The 20,779-nt window shown below is 40.0% G+C and overlaps 1 protein-coding gene across 5 annotated transcripts in view; it reads right to left on the reverse strand.

The window, feature by feature from the left end:
- LOC132260477 (CUGBP Elav-like family member 4) overlaps positions 1–20,779 on the reverse strand; it is a 298,183-nt gene that overhangs the window by 164,963 nt on the left and 112,441 nt on the right. The window contains exon 1 of one of the 5 annotated variants that reach the window (XM_059758615.1): positions 5,927–5,977. The exons of the other annotated variants lie outside the window; for them this stretch is intronic. The gene's annotated coding sequence lies outside the window, so the exon portion shown is untranslated. Of the gene's footprint in view, positions 1–5,926; positions 5,978–20,779 lie in introns of those variants that run through there. 5 annotated transcript variants of the gene reach the window in all.

Raw genomic sequence — 20,779 nt, forward strand, 5'->3', positions numbered from 1 at the left:
GAGGGTGGGCACAAACTCCGCTGGGCGATGGAATTCTTCGCCTATCACCTCATCAATTCAATAAACACAAGCATTTCAAGGCGAGAGCCGTGGATTTAGGGTTTGGGGATTTGGTGTGAATGCAGATGAATTAATTGATCTCATCATTCCAGCGGCTCAATTTTTCCCTCGTTCATCGCATACGGCACAAATCCTTGTCGGGCGAGAGAGTATAAAATGTCTCGACATTTTAATTATCCTTCCAATCTCCTCCAGCGTGGCACAATATAAACGCTAAACCCGGCATAAGACACCCCGCAAATACAAAAAGAGCACACCCGCGCGCGCCCTCGTGCCATTTCATCCCTGTATCAACATCGTCATCTTTATCTCCCTGAGATGAATTCCATCTCTCGCAGCATCCAAGGTGTGTTTTTGTTCTTTAATTATTTCACCTCCGACCCAGCCTTGCGACAGTTGGCAAAATATACCGCGTCGTCTTCAAGCCATGCACCGCACCGATGTCATTCCATCGCTATTTCCATTTTGATACCTCTTCAATTAAATTTTCGCGTGTTTCACCTACCTATTGCCTTTTCTCCGAAATTATTAAATTTTCCATTGTTACGAATTTCGATGGGGACAAATTAGGGAATTCCACGCGATGAAGGCTTGAAAATGTCTTTCAACGCTGAGTTTTGAGTGTGGAGACGAAGGCGATCGAATTTCACAACACTAAAATGCTATGACAGAATTTTGCGATAGCTTTGGATATTTATTACAAAATATGGGAAGTGGTGTGATCTTGCAAAATTAAGAAAAAGAAAATCTAAGAACAGATCGCACAAAGTGAGATTAGATCGTTTACTCGGAACCTTAACTCACTTTTGCATGTATGTTTGACCTGAAAAGGGCAAATACAATCTGAGAAAGAAGCTTGTGAATCTTTGCTCCGAATATTGGTCAATAACCTCCATTCCGACCGAGAAAAATCGTCAGTAGAACTGTCTAATCTTAAGATAAAACGACTAATCTCGGAAGCTTAAGCTGAGAAAGTGGCCCAAGTTTGTCGAACGAGCCGAAGATAGAGTGTCGGTCATGCAATTCCGAGAGCAAGAGTGGATGGATTTATGGATGTGCAATACCCAATGGTGCCCTGTCACAATCACTTGGGGCGCTCGTTGATGGTGGAATGGGTGTTGGCATGTTGGGGAAACGCAATGTTACTTTAATAGTTCGTTTTGAACGCTCCATGAGTCGGTTGTTATGATCGTCTCACATAAACTGATCCATAATCCTGAAACATTTGCGCGCCATGAAATCATGGGTCTCATCGACCGGGGGTGAGCAACTTCATTGAGTTTTATGTTTACCATGGCTCGGAGCGATGCCCATCCCTGGAATCACGGCGCTCTAGGAAAGTTGCAGAGCGAGAGGGTGGAATGCAACTTTCATACCAAATTTAATGCAAACACTCCCCCTCCTAGACCTGCGGGAAGGAGCGCGCCCACCCATGGCGACGGAGGAGGACAGAATTGATAGTGCTTCCCAGAGACGACAATATGGATGCACTGGATGCTCCCCATACAAATCTGCCCACACGGTGCTTTTGTATTGTAAGACAAACTGTGTTACACCATGACGGTGTCTATGGAGTGACAGATATTGAAGATTGATGGAATATGCAGTGAGAATGTTGGGCTGTGGGAGGCGGTAAAATGGAAATTTCCACCCTAACCAATTCCTCAGCTCCTCGGGAAAGAAAATGCCAGCAGGAGTATCACCACGGCAAACTTGACACTCTGACAACAAAGGAATCTCTCTCTCCCTTCAGCTCTAGAGTGCACAAACAACCATCAGTTGAGCAAAATTTTGTATGATTTGATCCGATATTTCAATTACTTGTGCCTTATATGCAATAATCTACAACATAATTGACGATTGAAGTCCAGCTGTGATTGCATTTGATAGATTTATGCCGAAATTCACCATTCTATCCACTGATAAACCCCTTGGAAAGCATATTTGTTGTGTGGCAAAAATGTTAATTATTTTAGTTGAGGAAATTCACTGGTTTCCGCACGGGAAATTCAATTAAGCCGAGCCAGAGTTGACGTGGAGACAAGCTTGAGGTAAAACTTACCTCAGACGTCCAATATAAAATATTAAATTTTATAATTGGCATGAGTGATGCTCAACAGTTTTCCCCATTCATCATATAGCTTCTCACATGAGGAACTCAACTACAAATTTCCTCAATATTGCCACCAACATTTTTTTTCTCTCCACTTTTCCTCCCCATCCATCAGACATGCTTTCTCGATGAAATATTCACTTGGCAATTATGCTGGCGAGGGAAGGCAATTAGTTTTCATTTACCATCTCGTGGAAAATTCGTTTTGTTCTCCCTCCCAATGTAATTTTCATTTATTTAGAAATGCTAAAATTGTGCATCTCGCCACTCATAATAATATCTCGATCATATAATATATTTTACACACTGCGTCCGAAGGTGAAATTGTTTTCATGAAGCGCAATAAAAGACTCACCCTCATTTGCGAATGCTTAAAACATCCCCAAAACAACGAGCACTAAATCCGGGCGTCATTCAAACCGACTTCAGGAGGTGGTTGAATGTGATGAACAGCGACGTCATACAACACAATTCATCGTTAATTTAATAAAAGTCTGTTTGTAATGACTTTACAACCACTTTTCCGAATACATTGCTCTATTATCGTTTTCAACAATGGACAGGGGAACATTCAAATAAATTCACCGCAACGTTTCTGCATCACTCTCTGTAGCTGAATGTCTCCATAATCGAATTTGTGTCTGAAACTTTTGCAATTTCATTTTCCCAAACTCAAGCATTTTTGGGGTATTTCAAAAATGGCACGTGTCGATTTATGGTAGTTTCTCCGCAAATTCCAAGGGCCAAATTAATTGTCCACACTTCACATATCATAAAGATAGTTGCTTAGCCAGAATTATGTGCAGTAAAAGGAGTAGAAGTATTAAAATTAATTATGCCCTCGAATGGAATGAGTTAATAGAAAAATATTAAACAAACGGAGAACTGCAGATCTTGGAGTCTCTCGGATCTTTAAGGTGTGGTGCAGACAAACAGTGGCGCACTTGAGGGCAACCTCAACAAATAAACCACAAAACCACCCCCAGACGACTTCATTAAGACGACACAGATGAAAATTGATTTGAGCCCATGCAATTTGCAAAGCTCTCTCCTTGCCTCACTAATTGTGTGATGGAATTGTTTGAATTTCCGTCTCCAAAGTCATTCTAGACAGAGGGAGTTTTTTCCCTTAGATAATTGCATGACATCCAGCCATTAGTTTACGATGAAAATTTCAACCAATGGCGAATGAGGCGCAATGAGATATTAATGAAAACCATTAAATGAAGTAAGACGCAATGAATTATTGAGTGGGTATTTAAGGGATATAGAGCATTTGACCCAGATGGGAGCCAAAGTGCGCAAACAATGTACACAAGGAGTGGTATTTAGGAAAATTCTGTGATAAGAATTTGTGTCTCGGCTAGTATTTATTAATGCCAAATAATTTTCGCGAGTCAGAAGAGAGCTCGGCACGAAATTTTCACTCTTTTCTGCACGGTAAAACTTTCTCCGTGGCTTTTGATTTCTACATCGAGACTTTTTCATGCAGCTTTTTTCGCCATTCGCCTTCTTCCCCAAACAATTGACTCCATTAAAAGTTTTTCTGTCTCTCTCCTGACGATTAGGGGTGCTCTCGCTATATAATGTAGCAGTTTTTGACGGTATTAAAATCACTAGAGATGCTGTTGTGATAAATGGCGGCAAATGACACACATACAAAATGGATCATAGTCAAAATGATGTGCAAGAATGTATAATTTGGACTGTGCGAGTTTTAAATTCAGCGACATACATTTTTATGATTATTTTTATTGCCACCATCCGTCAGTGTTCCTCCTTGCCAAAATGTACATAATTTTTCCAAGTTATCGCCACCCTCAAAGACCCCATTTTCCAACATCGCAACTCTCTCCCCCCAATGCGAAAGCTCAGTATCACATAACAACCCCTCGAGCACTCGAGACTTTTAGTTCTTGATATTTTCTATCTTTATGGCCATGTGGAGCACACACCACTAACTTTGATGTGCGGTTCGGTGTGCTCTCGAAGCTTCTCCTCCCTCTTGCCTTGGCTTCCATTCTGAGGAATGAGTGGCAAACAAAAAAAGCAGGCACTGATAGCGCAACTTTAAAGTTCAACCCATGTCAATTCCTCACTCACTTGTAAATATCATACACTTTCTACACGGTTTGATGAGGAATACATAACCAATCTCCGAAGCCCCGCAACATCCAGCCAACCTCGGGGAAAGTCACAAAAATCGCCCATCTTAGATTGTGGGAAAAACTCTGAGATTGTAATTATCCTGTTCGTCGGTTTGTCGCTCCCCTTAAATTACTTTCTAAAATGTCATTTATACTTTTTAATTGGCTTAAATTAAAAATTTTCGTCCCCCTTTTTATGCTATTTGTCTCCTCTTTTGCTAATTTACACCCACTTTTTATGCGCTCTTTCCATGGCCATTCGACTATCCAAGAAAAAGTACCTGGACAAATAATTGGCAAAGTGTTGGATAATTTCCAATTAACACTTTAGATGACATTCATAAGTTTCTCTAAATAATCCGCTTTACACATTCCGTATGAAAAATCTCTAAATAATCAATTTATACCATGTTCATATCCCACCATAAGAAGATTAATTAGCAATATCGAGCCCTCGCTTCCCGAGGCTATACACAGACTGCCATGCACAATTCGCCAGTTTAGTGAATACTAATTATAAAATAATTAGAATTGGTCAATAATTAATGCCATTATTCAAAATACAATCATATGAGCGCAACTAATTATTTCGGCATTCATCATTTGGGACATACATAGTGTAAATTGCATGGCGATTCCTGCATGCTTTTCATTTCTCCTTCGTGTCCGACAATGCGTGAGGCCACACAGATATATAAGCTGATTGAGTGCATGGAAAATTCACTGGATGAGATGGAAAACTGATGAGCTTTCGGCCGTCAAATAGGGGAGTATTTTGTAACTCATATTCACTGCATGCAATACATCGGGCTAATTGTGGTCCTATTGTTCTCATGAGATAGATTTTTCGCTAGGATTTGTGACTAGGTCGCTTTCATTTTTATTTTTAAGGTTTAAAGAGATATTGCAAAAGGAATTCGTTTGACATTATGGTGCAACTAACAGAGATTGTCTTAATGTAATAAGATGAAAAATTTATTTGTAGCTTCTGAAAAATTTAATTCAATATTCTTGAAAAATCGAACTAAAAATTCTTTAGCTTCTGGGTATATTATAAATAAATAGGGTTTTCTCAAAGTTATTCGATCAGGTTGGGTGTCCCAAAACAAAGTTCTTAATAAGTAGGAAAAGAAATTATGCCAAACGTAAGATTACATATTTGCTGCTGATAAATCCCTGTTATGTATAAAATTGAAAGAATATTTTTTTTATGGATAATTTTCTATTCAACTACCTATAGTTGGTATTTCTTATGATTTAAAAATCTATTGCCTAAACAATAATATTTAACTGCTTAATTTACATTAAATAATGAAGGAGGTTTTCCACTGGAATGTTTAAAATACTTTTATTGAGACTTCTTCTCTTCAGTTTTCCAGTCAACGCATCGGGTCATGGTCATATGTATTTAAAGGTATTCTGATCCCCATTCAAAGTGATATTTGTATTTTAAGTTACTCAACTCACAATACTCTTTCTCTAAATATTCAATTATCCACCACGTCATTGTGAACACAATTCTCCAATTTACGAGACACAGTGCACTTTTATGTATTGTCGGTTTTGAAGAATTCATGAAACCCGGATAGCTATCAATTAATGTTACCTGAATTGAGACGCCACATGAATTTTGCCGTTTGCTGCTGGTGTGGAGTCGGGCCTGAGAGGATGGGTGAATTCTGGTATGTGGGAAAAATGTCAGTTCTCCACAAGACGCACAAGGTTAAACTTAAATGCACGTGTAATTGACTTTGGTTGTGTTGTCCATGAGCACAGCACAATTTCAAAAGGTGATTTTTCCCATGTAGGCTAGGAGAGATCTCTCGAGAGCTTTCGAGCGAGAGCTTTTATCAAGACACACGCAACTTTTCTGCGACGCTCCCCCTGCGTACCGGCTGGATAGTCCCTCTCCTCTCTGACGCTGACGGCTTGAGGACCACTCAGTGTGGCTCTTATCGCCCCGGACAAATGGGAAAATATGCCTGAGACTCTCTGTAAGATGGTTGAGTTGTAATTCTGAGAAAAATCAGAGCCCAAGACTGACCCGCGAAAGCCCGCTTGAGAGCCTTAGCAATATCCGGCGAAGGTGAAACGTAAAAACCAGGACAACACACTTGGTTATTCTTTGCGTTATGCCCGAGTACTGCTGGAGCATTTCTTGGGGAGAGCTTTTGTATTTGGGAAGACTGGGGCGCTCTCGAATCCAGGCAGATAGCAACAGGCAGCCGTTGTGCATTCGGGGGAGCCGGTATATAGTCTCCCTGGAGGGGCTCGGTGGGGCGCAGACAAGGTGACATCAAATTGTGTGGGTGGAGCCGCGACCCCTTCGCGGGTGACGTCACATGGCCCCCCAGTGCATCTCGCCACGATGCAGGCCTTCCCCAACTCACCCACTTTGACTGTGGTGGTGAGCTTTCGCCATGTATGCACGGTATATAAAAGTGCGCCCACTTTTTGGTGGGCGGAAACGCGACGGAAAATGCCATGCGTCGTGCTTGTAATTCGATGGGCATGCGCTTTGCCCATCCGGGTCACTGTATTACATCGCGTGAAAGCTCTCCCCAGTGTTGGTGAAAAGCCCAAACGGTGTCAGCAATGAGATAAAATAAAAGCTCATCGATATATGTAACACTTCCACACTTGCGCGCGCACAACAGACAACATTTTCATGTTATGTAAACATGCTGCAAGGGAATGGCCTGTAATAAATTTTCACCATAGAGAATCTTTTTGATTTTCGGCAGCTTTTTCGCTGCCCGAAATCAATGGAAAAAATGCCGAGGATCACAAAGCTGACTGTGAGAATGACAAAAAAAAACTCCTGTCTGATGGTGAAATGGCAAATAAAGGGCGCATTTAATTTCACTTCTGCTGCCCTTTTTGCCATCTTGCATCATTGTTTATATACAAGTGGATGTCTTTTTGTCCGCCTGCAATTTTCTCTCCCTCAGCGTCTTTTCTCTACTGAAAGCTCTCTTGCCTCTTGTTTGCCTTTTTCCCACCCATTCAATAGAGCGTCTAGGTCATGGTTCAGCGATTTCCACCCCAACCATAGCACATTTCTGCCATTTGATCGAGAGTAATTGCAATTAGATATTTTTTGCCCAGTCAACCCACCCCTCTCGAAGGTGGAATACTTTTCCACTGCTTTCACGTTTTTTTCTGAAATGTTGCAATAATGTGAAGTACACGACAAGTACATTTCCAGATCTTTGTCCTGTTTCAAGTTCAAGTGCACAGAAATCCAAAACTTATCGCCGTTCTACGGTGAAATAAATTAACATTCATGTGAAAATTTCAACAGAAATATTTCCCTAGTCTTTTCCCCAACCCATACATTGTCCTCACGGGAGTCAATCTTGAGTCAATTTTCTCTATATTTTGTTCTTCTCCTCTCTCTCTCTTCTGCAATTGTGGAAATAAAAGGAACATATTTGCAAGATATACCACTGAGAATTCTGTGAGGTCATGAAAATTACAAAATATTTTCTCCTCGTCTCGATCTTTTGTGCCTGCCAAAGAGAGCACCTCCACTCGTCCCCAGAAGCCCCCTTATCTATCAATTTAACTTTTATTTTCGCTCCACCATCGAGACTTCACGTCAAGTGTTTTAGAGCTTTACCCATAATGAAAGTGATGTGTTCAGGATTGGATGAATAAATTAATATGCAAAACTGTCCGACACCCCTTATGATGATGTGTGGCCTCCACTCTCTCTCCCTCTCTCTCTCTCTCACTTCTTCTCTTTCTCCCGGTTCAAGTGGAGATTCCATGGGGGGCGCTCGACGCCGGGCAGAGAAAAAAGAAAGTGTGTGGAGAAGGTGACGGAAAAATGAGGAAAAGATGGGCGGGTGGATGAATTCCATTAAAATGCAAACCGTTTTCAACATAAACTTCAACCAGTCCCCCAGACTTGGTCCCAAACTCCAGCAGGGCGAGTTTGGAGTAGAAAAAATCCTGCTTTTCATGTTCACACCGTTTTTCTTTCTTTCTCCTCCTCGTTTGTTGTTTTTTTGCTATACTCTTCGCTCTCTTCCAAACCCCATTCTCTTGCCACCAATTGTTATTAACCGAACACGCTCGTGAAGGCAATTCAGAGAAGGACATATTGTAATACAGTTGATAAAGATAAAGAATAATATTAATAAGTATTGTAGCTTGAAATCGTTTTACATGAGAAAATGCACGTGGTCCCAAGTCACTGTAGTTGTATTGATCGTGATTTTACCCTGGAATACTTAGTGCCAAAAGTGAGATTTCTGAATTATCTGACAATGTAAAACCAACTGCAACAAAGTTAATAGTAATTTTACCGAATTACACAGAACTTTATCTCATTCTGGGTTTCATAGAACAAGAAACTATTTAGCGAGCATTCAGCCGAGTTCTCGCCCTCCATTGCAATTCCTCCGAATTGGAGAGCGCGAGAAAAAGGCGAAGAAAAGTTGGCTGTAGCCGATGACATAGAAAATACTTGTGGGGTATTGCACTCACTTTGAGCTTTTGACACAAAAGCTCGTCGCCGTGAGAGATCAAAATGTCGATTGAGCCGAAGGTGGGGAAAATGTGGAGGCGTGGAGGAAATTAATTATTAAATATTCTTTCTATTCAACAGTCAGCGCAATGTTTTTCCTTTCGTATGGATTTGCATGGTCACATTTTCGAGTTGGGTAATTTATATGCAAAGTACTCGACAGATTTTTGCGCATTCATTCTGCGACGACTGTGAAAATTGACGATGACGACAAGATAAAATGGATACCCCGAAATGACTCCTCGACTGTCCGATGGAATCCGGTCAAAAGTTTTTCCGAGCGCTCTGTGGATTTGTCATTGGCGAGGGGTTATAAATTGATTTGCGGCAGGTCAGTTTTCGAATTTCTCAACCTCAGAGTGGCCTTTTGTGTGTTCAAAGAGAGAGAAAGAGAGAAAGGGAGAGAGAAAGAGAGAGAGAGAGAGCTTTTCCATTTCCACGTGCCATTGTTTACCGTGGCGAAGGACTATTTAGAATTTCATAAGTTTTGCGTGTGCTGCAAGTCAGGAAATTCACGAGAGAAATTACTCTCGCCAAAGAATGTCAAGACTGTCCGCGTGGAAAAGAGCTCGAGAGGGACTCTCAACTTCACTTAGCAGTGCATTTTCATATTAAATTTGCCGAGAAGAAAAGTGTGGAAAAAGTCAAGGTTCCTCAGAAGCTTCGCAAACTTGGCACAAGTTTTCGCGTTGTAATGAATATCAAAAGATTTGCTTACTTAATCATGCATCGCAGATTTAAAAAAAAATATGTTCTTGGAAAATAATCCTTTTTCACCATAAAAATGTCTATAAAAGCTGTGAGAAATCTGCGAAACATCACATACACACACGTTGAATATGCAAATGGGGAATGAAAGTGATTCCACGGCAAATTGAGTCGTTTTTTGAAACTGCACACTTTCCAAGCGATTTATTGCGCGGTATTAATATGATAACGAGATCCTTTGCAAATGACGATCATCTCTTCTCCACGCGTGTGCCTTTGGTCGTGTCAAAGGTCATTTATAAGACATGCAGACTTTTGTAAGCTCATTTCAATGCACTCTTTTTCCGTGACAGGAGAAGCGCGAAAATGAATGGCGTATTTAGTGAATATCAATTTACCCAAATTAATATCTCCTCCATTATTCAAATTTTTGCCATGGTGAATCATCACGCAAATCACATATATAAAATTCCACCGAGTTTGGCGATATGATAAATAATAACTGCGCGTGTAATGCGAGCTGCGGAGAGAGCATTTCCCGGGCAAAATACGACAAATTGCACGTTTATTCCCAATATTGCCAGTGTGAGTGAATTTATCATTTAAATTCGCAACAATTACTCAGTGTGGCGAGGAAATTGCCAACGCACATCGAAATTCAGCGGCGCGATTTCTCTAATTGATGAAATTTATGAGCAAAAGAGTGGTTCGCATCTTCGAATGGGTGAAATTTTCACCCAAAATCTCTGTGTGTATTTTGGTTTAACACTCCACTCTTGACATTAAAATTAATTGCGAGACATCAGTTTCGAGCGCCTCTCTTCACGTCTCGCATGAATACCGACAAATTCAATCCATTTACTCTTTCTTTCGCCACCGGGAAAAATTCAATTTTCCAACCTACATTCCGCCCTCCCCCACAACTGTGAGACGAAGAGAGCGGAGCTCCTGGAAATTTACTTACAGCATCGCATACAAACAAATTCCCCGTGAGAGCTTTTGAGCAGAAGGAAAAGTGCAGTGTAGAGTAGCCAAAATTGTGCACAATGGCAGTGGCATCTGCTTCCACATTTTGCAATAATAACAACAATTGCAATAACAATATTGTGATAAAAACTCCAACAGTTCCGCCAACAGTCACTGAGAAATCTAGAGAGATGGTTTGGCAAAAGAGATGGCTTGTATTGTGGACGAGGCGTGCACTTTGTAAAAGAAAATGTCACTTCATTTGCCACAACGATATTCTTTGATGGAATGCCTTTCAGTTGTGGCATGATATTCAGTTGATATGCCAATATCAAGGAAGAAAATACAATCTCGTTATGCAATTGGTCTTCGTAAAATGATGTTTTCATCGATTCTATTGAGAAATACAGTACACAGATTTTTAATTGGTTCTTGTGGTGTAACAAGCGTTCACCAACCAGGTAGAAAACGAAGGAAAGTGTACTATTTTCAGTTGTCATTCGATATACAAGGTTTTATTTTTCGGCTCATTAAAAAAAAAGAACAAAATACTATGTAATAGTTAGAAATATTACATATTTATCTGACATGGCACAGGAATATTAATAAGAACAAAGACTATCAGAGTGAAATACAGCTATGCAAAAATACTTCAGAGTTACTGGTTTTCTGTCTGAACTATAGAATTAATTTTTGATCTGTATAAACGATTCTCGTGAAGAAACCATCAATTCATGCAGAAGCCTCAAATGTGGGTGAATTTGCATGAGAGTGTGATCCAAGGAAGGGTTGAAATTGACTTTGTTTTCATGGTCTCACGCACGTTCACCCAGCAAATCGTGCCAGACGCACTCTCACTGCGGTCGTGACAGGCGGTGTGGGTTTCTAAGGTGAGATGTTGAATGTATCAGATCGAAATCATCGTCATTATCATTGATATGCCACACACACTCGATTCTGGTCGGCACCAACTGTGGCGAATTGTGTTATTTGGGGAGAGCACACGACATGGTCATTACACGATGTAATTCGGTTTGGTTTCCGAACACTGTCACACTGGCACTCTCGGTGAGGTGTCAGTGCCGAAAAAGTGTTCATTCTGCGGAGGTAGAAATTGAGCTCAATTTTTTCCCATCGCAAAGAATGTGTGAGTATGTGCGACAAACAGCGCTCACAGGACGCGCGAGAAGTGAAAAATAATAGATGAACAACCATCGAATCGTGTCTAACTGACAGGTTATTTTCCAGCATCTTGACTTCTCACCCACCCACAAAACCACCCACCCGCGCGTCGCCTTTGGACTGTTGGGAATTTTTCTAGAAGATTTCGCAGCTCGGATTTCCCTCGATGAACACACAAAAAGTGCTACACTTGATAGGACTATTTTCCATGTCAAACACTGTCAATCAGCAAAACAGCGCCACTACACAGCACTTTTTTTCCACCCTCCAACTCACAGAGAATCTCATAATCAAAGAGACGCGGCAATTGTGTTGCAAGGAAAAGTGAATAGCGGAAACGATTGACACGCGAATTAATTCATTCCCCAACACAATGAATTTCCCACGGGATCTCACCACAATGCCACGCACTTTCCCTTCAGAAAAGTGGCTTGAATAGTGCGGATTGTGGCATGACGAAGGGGGTGCTTTGAGCTCGATATTTGAAAAAAGCTCTCCCTTGTCTTATGTAAAATTCAACAACTGAAATCACTTTCACTCTGGCGTGTGAAATCATGTACAATTCATGTCTCAATGTCGCTCACATTTTCCTGTAAATTGATGAAAATCCACCCTGTCAGCTCTAGGGAGATTTTCCCTTCAACGTCCGCGTTCCACCTAGTGAGTTTCACTGTCATCGAGCCTCCAAATTAGCGTGTAACACTTGTAATTGAGTTACTGTCTAATCCTCACACCCTGAAGCGGTTTTTAAACTGCATCGCGGAGCAGAATTGCGCAGAGAAGTGATTTTCGCCATACAACCTCCAACACTTGAAAGAGGCGAAGGAGATTCATGAGACTTAGAGAGTTGACCAGAAGCGAAAAAAGCGGCCAAAATCAATTTGTCAGAAAGTCACAATCACACAGAGTGCATCCATTATAGATGATCATTTCAACCCCCGCAATGTCAAAGCGACGACGATGATAGCCCTTCGGGGTGGAGAATGCCATTGAAAAGGATTTCGGTGGTGGCCTGACAGACAGACAAATACCAAAAGCACATTACTTAATCATTTCTGTCTACAAGAAATCGAAGGAAATCAATCAAATTCACAGAGTGAATCCCTTCCATCGTCAGACGGTTTTTTCTTCCCATGAGAGCAGAGTTTTTAAGAAATTCTAATGAACATTTAGTGTATTTTTTCACCACATGCTGTTACAAAGTGGTAATCCATAAATGCATTGAATCGGCGCTTTCGTCGCTATCGAGCGACGCGCCCTAATAAATTACAGCAGGTGAGAAAAGCATCAGAAGGATGAGAATGACGAAGTGAAGAAAAGGTCTTTTTTCCCTGCGGAATTCTCATCAATATTGTTCGTCACTCACGAATGGAATCTCACTGATTTTAATGGATTAAAATTTGAGTAAAATCCCTAAAGTGGATCAGTCTCTCAGTGATAATGGAGTGTCCAAGGGCGTAGGCAGTGAAAGGCAGAAAATACACATTGTGTTGCAAGAAAGATTTCTGAAATAAAATGACATAAAAATTTTTTACATGAAAATTTCTGATGTTTATATTGTTTAAAAGCTCTTCAACATTTTACAGCGTACTGCAGAAAAGTTTTAATCGATTTATGGAAAGTTGTCAAAGAACTGGATTCTAAAAGAAGGGACAAAATATGTGAAATTTCAGATTTATCTTAACAAAGTCCTTCTCATAATTAAGCTTCACTACAGGCGATACATCAAAGTGGATACAAAGTAGCGCACAGTTCAGCAAAAATACTGATCATCACTCTAAAAATTAACTGCCTATCTCTTCTTATTCCTGACATGCCTACGTCTATGGAGTGTCTTTTTAAGCAGTGAACGCGATTTTTCTGTCGAAGAAAAAAGTAAATTAACATTCCTGACATTCTTAAATGCTTTGGCTTTTATTGCATGATGTGTTGTACGCTTGTGTGTGTGTGTGCGATTCCCTGACTTTTTGCTGGGTGAGCTTTCGCCGCCCATCTATTTATGTAAATAAGCCAATTTAGCACTCCCATTCTCATGCACATGAATATGGTGATTAGATCGCCCATGAAAGATATGTCTAGTAAATCAATTTGCTTACCCATATCAAATTTTTCATTAAATTCTTGTCAGATTCAAAGTGAGACTGGAAATTTCATGAACTTCATCCTCCGCATGTAACACTGTCTTCTTCATAAATCACGTCAAGTTGTCATTTTTTATTATCATTATTATTATTACATATACTTGTATTTCTTCTTTTTTCCATGCCATTCCCATTCATGTTCCTCTTCCTCTTGTTTCTCATCATTCCTTTGGCCAAAGTCAGAGATTCTTCCCCCATATTAACTTTCACTCATGGGAAAATGGGCGGCAGAAGTTCCCAATTTTCCCCTCGCCTGTCATCCTCAAACTATAATAGCTTTTCATGCATGATAATATGCCATGCGGAGCTTCGTGGCGATTGTGCTTTGAAGGAGCTTAGCTCAGTGATACCCACAATGTCATTTCAAACTGAGGGATGAATTTGCGAATGAATTCCTCTTGCACTTTCGTGCTGCCAAGGACCAAAATTAGACTTCCTCCACAGTCGAGGTACAAAAAAAAAGCCCCAGCAGACTCCTAACTTTTCCAGACGATTTAATGAAGAAAAGGACCTCCGCAGAAACTCTACGCAGCCAAGAGGACACACATTGAAATATTTATATTATTCTCCAGCCCGTAAATAAATTAAAAACTTTTCCAATATGACTGCCAAGGCAACACCCCAGAGCAACACCAAAAGCGTGTTCGACCAGTTGAATGTTGGCCCATGGAAAATAATAAAACATGGGGCAAAATGAAACTTTCCGAACTGTCTCAATTTCTCACTCGCACCCTTTTTCTGGGGCGTTCGCGCTGGGAAAACAAGTCAAACACATTAGATATTGCAAAAGAGAGAATGGGAAATGTAAGACTCAATGAAATTCAGGAGCGACAGTGCCAAATACCAGCACTGCACTTTCATTCCAATAACAACAACAACAATGCAAAGGGAAATGTGATAGGTACACTTCAATTTAAGTTTATGAGACTGCGTCGTGCGAAGCTCCATCAGCTTACCGTAAGTTGCAATTTTAATGGGCACCTTGAAATAATAAGTGTCCCTTATTTTGAGGCATTCAGTTCAATTTTCTGTTTCAAATACATCGATTAGACGGCTTAGGTTGAAAGTTGAATTCTACACATGAAATTTGTAGATTTCTTAGAACAACATACGGAATATTGCTTTATTTTATATTATTTAGGCGGCAAAAATCCTCATGATTTTTAATTTTATTGAGAAGATGAGATGAAAAGTTGCTCTAAATTAATTAGTACCAATTCTATTTTATTTATCCTTCCGCGAACGGTTTTATGGCATCGCGTTTTACCAGCAAATTTCTCTGTATTTCCAATAGCATCATCTAATGACCAAGTAGATCTTTAAAAGCCACCCACTAAAGACGAACCGGATGAGGAACGTGATGTCTCTGAGACAGTGAGCCATATAACGAAAAAATCACCCCTGAACACCCAACATCCACTCCAAATAATAATGAGTGCAATGGGATGAAATTTGTGCTTAAAGTTTTTAGCTTGAAAGCTTTCACCGATATTAGTTTGCTGTTGAAATAATATCTCTCTCTCGTGTGATGTTTCCCATTCTCACGCTGAGCGTGGAGGGAGGATTTTTGATATGGTTTTGGTGTGTGGGTGTATGTGATGATGTTAATGGTGAAATGTGTTAAAATGCATGGACAGAGCGAACTTGCCTTGGAGGAGATTTCCATGGTGGAGTGGCGAAAAAAAGCTCTCTCCCCAGCATTTGCCATTGCGTGTCTGCCAGCAATTCCGTGAACTGAGGGAGTCATTTTCGCGGATGGAGGAAAACTTTTATATTACTTTGCCATAAATTCTAATTCACAAGGAAAACATACACTGTATCGTCGAGCATATTGGCGTATGTTCCTTCCGCCAAGTCCATTGAAAAGTGCTCTCAGTTTTCACCAATAACAGCAAAATGGGGTGTTAAATTTATTACACGACTCCCTTTCGTGTCCCTTTCAACTAAGTATATACAAATAAAAAGTGTTTATGTCTTATCACGTAATTGGATTATAACTCCATTTGAGGCATCGCGGAAGGTTGATTGATGGATGAGGAAATCGAAACCACATTTGTTTCACTGATTCAATTGAATTTCACAGCATTGTCGTGCGAGTAAATTAACCATAGGCGAAGACAGACGGAAACCAAAGATTGCCAACAACGCAGAGGACTCACGAATAGCAACCCAATGCTACTCCTGTCCCTAAACACTCACTGTGAACTGTGACATCGTGGGATCAGAGCATGGAATGTGGCCATGTGAAATTTAATGCGGATGACTGGTTCGTCAATCGCAAAGGCTCAGTCAATGCATCAGCATAATTCGCAATAGATTTGATACGAAATCACCTTCAATGCGTTTGTATGGAATTCCTATTCATTCCGATAAATTAATGAGGTTCCAACTCAATTTCAATTTAAATGCATATGTGCACAAATATAATAATTAGATCTACTAAATACATTGTAAGAGGTTCCAGTAATGAACCACATGTAGAAACAATCATTTCAATAATTTATTCATGATCTCACATTAATTCAGTTGCCATCATTATCATAGTGAGTTCTCTAGAGAAATTTTCGTAGATTCAATATTTTACTCAATATTTTCAGGAAAAAAAAAATACGAATATAAATACAAACTAGGCTACTTGCCTATGATCAGTTGCGAATTCAATGTAAAAAAAAGGATCACAAATTTGGAAATTAGTTGAAAGAAATAAATAAAATATGTCAAATTCATTTGATGTTGAGATCGAAAAATCCGCAAAAAAATTTTTTTCTCTATCAGACATCGAAAGAGAAAATATTTACCTCAAGCAAATCAATCCTTACCGGTATTTACCAGTTATTTACTACACATTCCTCGTTCTGTTTCTGGCAGTGTGCGACCCAAATATGTATCGCATAGCAACAATTGGTCATGACTGTGATGGTTTCTGGCGAGAGATGCTCACAGAGCGTGAGGGTGGCTTTGAGTGGCTGAGGAAGGATTGAGGAAATGATTGCACGATTATTCCATTTTCAAATGTATTTTTCCCTCCTTGACCACGAGATCAGTTTTCACGAGTTTATCTAGAGGCTTCACAATATTCTGCACTGAACATTGCGGCGATGGAAAATCAGTGGTGCGTTCCGTAATGAAAATCTCAAATTTTCCCCTGTGCGAAAAGGGGCTTCTTTGCCAATGGTGTGAGTGCACAAGGAGGGAAAAATAAAGTTTTCCAAAACATTTTCATCTCAATGAAGCCCCATCAGACGAGTTGCGGAGTGTGAGGGTATATCGTTGAAACTGGGAAGCTCTACTGATGCTCCTGCCAATTTGAATTGGTTGTCAATGGCTACAAAAGTACTCTGTTTATTTGTGCAGCAAACAGAAAATGCTGTATATATAAAATAGAGGAAGGGAGAGTTCACGTGGGACGATGCTCGATGGGTAATGCCATAAATGGGAGAAATATGTGAAAACATCGTTTTTCCTTTTCAATGATGAAAGATGATTGTATGAATTTTATTTCATTTGATGTGTTCACTCAATTGTAAAGTAGGGTACAACGTTGGGATAGCGAGCATCGTCGGGGAGGAAAAAAAAATGCCAATTTTTGCCATGAGGGGAGATGGTGAGAGACACACAAATATTCTTTTGCCATGACAAATAGAATGTGGCACCTCTGCGACATGCTAAATTAAATGTCGTTACGATGGAAATTTCGTGCATTCGCGCATTTTTCATCCAAACCTCGCGCTTCCCTTCACAAATCCACCACACACTGCAGATCTGCGCCCTGTGCGATTCCATTGCAGATACACTCACTCCCCAGTGGCCTCTGCGTCCCTCAGCATCCCCAGCATCCCTAGGATACTCACCTGAAACGAGAGGAGAGAAGGCAAAGGGTTACAGAACATTTCAATTCAATAATTTCCCATGATTAAATGGGCGAAATAGAAGCTAATTAGGAAAATGGCATTGGAGTGTCGCCATCATCATTATCTGGTGAGGACATTTCAAGGGAAATTTCCACAGTGCCATATCATTAAAAGTTTTTCCTCGCCAACTTTTGTGCAAAGGAAAACTTGTGTGATTGAGCTCCGAACCTCCGGCTTCGTCTATCTCCATTTTTTGAGGGCACACACACACACACACACATACATAAAGTGCAGTGTTGAACTGAAATTTGGTGGAATTCGACAACTTTTAATGCACTTCACTATAGTTAATTAGTCTAACAATTAATCAGATTAGATTAGATTTTCAGTAAGCAAAATTTTTAAAAGATTGCCTTACAGTTTCACGAAATGGTAAAATTCAGCAAGAAAATTGCGGCTCAAACATATTTTGTAACAATTTACTTTTCCAAATTATTAAACATTTTTCGTATTTTAGTTTTACACAAAATATGTCATATATTGGCAATATTGACTGAATTCAAACAATTTTCCGTAATTCATTATTAATTTCAGAACGTGCATGTATCAGTGTTTCCTCACGGAAAATTAACACCCAAAAAGCTTAGAGGATTTCATTATTTTTCTCGAAAATTTTAATAAATGTCGAATTAATGTTGCTCATGTGTAAATACCTGCATAATTAATTTCGCTGTGCACATCATTTGTCAAATATTTGTATTTTACATGCAAATATGAAATTTTCACCGGACATTCGGTCGCTTCGACATAGGGCGAAAGACGAGGCTTGAGAACGTGGCTTGGCGTCCTTTTGTGGGATTTAGCCGAGGGATCAACAGTACAAAGATTGGGTATGAAGAGTCACTCCTTCGCCCACTCCCAGAAAGTTGTGAGTGTGTGTATGTGGATTTATGCAATAAAATAACACTATTTGCTGCCTTCGACAAATATTGCAATAAGAGGCGAATTATCTGTAAATGGTGAAGGAAACACTTTTGTCTCCACTTGAGCGGATTTTCTCAATAGGATTTGATCTTTCGCATGCTCACGAGGAATCGTTACAGCACTTGTTTTTCCGCCACATTCATTTGAGCTCGCATGCACGCCTATTTTATTCACCCAAAATCCTCGCACAATCCATCCCGCTTGCTGTTTTCCTATTGTGATTCTCTCACTTCTAAAATTTGTAGTGCAAATACTATAATGATGCCTCTCTCTATATTACAAACAAGTTGCGAAATTATGAAATTGAATAAATCTCAATAAACATGCACCTCGACGAGGGTGTTTTGGCGTATGGGCGCAAACAATGCCGCGATGAGGGGAAAAGTTTTGCCAAGCAGAAATTTAGGAATTATAGTCATCATATGTATGTTGTATCTCAATGTCGTTGCAATTAGTACAAAGTTACGACGTTCAACTGATAATATCTAAATCGGATTCTGCCAATTAGCGCGCCACTCGCGGATTTCTCAGCTGTACGTTCAACTTGAGAATATCCTCCAAAGCAACAACAACATCTGAACTTGCATCATCGCAACCCATTACAGATAGTGCCTTTTTCCACTCCAAACTACGCCGGCAGTATCGCAATCGATGAGAACTCGTGAAAATTCTACCCAATTAAAAATTAATTACCAACGCCAAACGCTCATTTTCTAAAGCTCAGATAGGCTCAACTTTTAATTAGATGCCAATTAGGCCAATTAGTGATATTTTTCCAACTTCGAGCGCATACGACATTCCATTTCTATGCGCATATTTCTGCTGAATATAATATGTGAGATAAACAAAGGTTACAAAAATTCATTTTGACAATTTCATATTTTTCACCATTTTTTAAATGATAAGCATTAAGAGATTTTTCAGTGATATCATTGCTTACTTAACTTTTATTAGAATTTGAGCTGCGCTGATGAAATGCCATTTTCGGATTGTTCTCGCAAATGTCTCAATCTTTGCGCAAGAATTAGAAAACTGATAGAGACATCAGGCAATTTCGATTAAAGTGCAGAGAATGTTGATTCTCGTGGGACGAAGTGTGGATTTAGAGGATGATGATGCGCCCCGAGACGTGGATGAGCAGTGCGGAAAATGTGCTCGAATTGTTTGTACTTGACTCATTCCCGTCTTTTGGTGGTGAAGATGAGGGAAAACACATCGGAGGTAAACACCATAACCCAGTGTCATCATCATCTCCGTCTCCGCACACCTCCAGGACATCCCGGGATTGCCATGGAGCCGAGCTCTGGGGTGGGGAATCAATGTTGCAATATTGTATGAACTCGATTGAGTCACCCAAAACAGCTTCGATGGTGAGTTCCATCAGACGAGGGATTAACAACATCCCAGGCAGCATCTTAACCAGTGGACTTCCATATGAAAATTAAGTAAAACTCGATAAAAGCTTTCCTTTTCCACCCTCCTCTCTCTCTCACCCTTTGAAATCCCCGGCAAAGCAAACTGGCAAACTTTGCACACACACCCCGAAAACTGTGACTCTCTTCGAGGTCAAAAGAAAAGTCTCAGAATGGAAAATTCATGGAAGCTGCCAAGTGATGCTGCATGAAAAATTGCACGTATTAAAATGCATTGAGTATTTATTTATTTTTCATGGTGGAAAACCCTCCACGTCGTTTCACCATATCGTTGGCATTGGCGCGGAAGATAACCTGCCAAACTCTAAACTAATATATTTTTGCGAGAGACTTCAAATTAATTCATCGAAAATTTATGGTTTGTTTTCCTCCTGAGCCAAAGTTTTGTAAAAGTTCATAAATTTTATCGGGGCTCGCCGATTTCTCCGCGACATGGCGTGTGTGTATATTGAATTGTATACGGAGTGCAGAAAGTCCTTTGGGAAAAGATACATTGTATTAAAAATGTCAAAATTGTGTGATGCTGTATATATTGGAAAAGATGTGGCCAAACTTATGAAGCTCACGAGCTTGACAGATATCAGAATTTAATGCTTTAGCGTGGAACGAATGATTTCATTTTGCTTTTTGCGTCTTAAATATTCAATTTTTTCTTCACTT

The sequence above is a fragment of the Phlebotomus argentipes genome, unplaced genomic scaffold (assembly GCF_947086385.1).
Source record: "Phlebotomus argentipes unplaced genomic scaffold, Phlebotomus argentipes genome assembly scaffold_18, whole genome shotgun sequence".
In the NCBI taxonomy this organism is placed as follows: Eukaryota; Metazoa; Arthropoda; class Insecta; order Diptera; family Psychodidae; genus Phlebotomus; species Phlebotomus argentipes.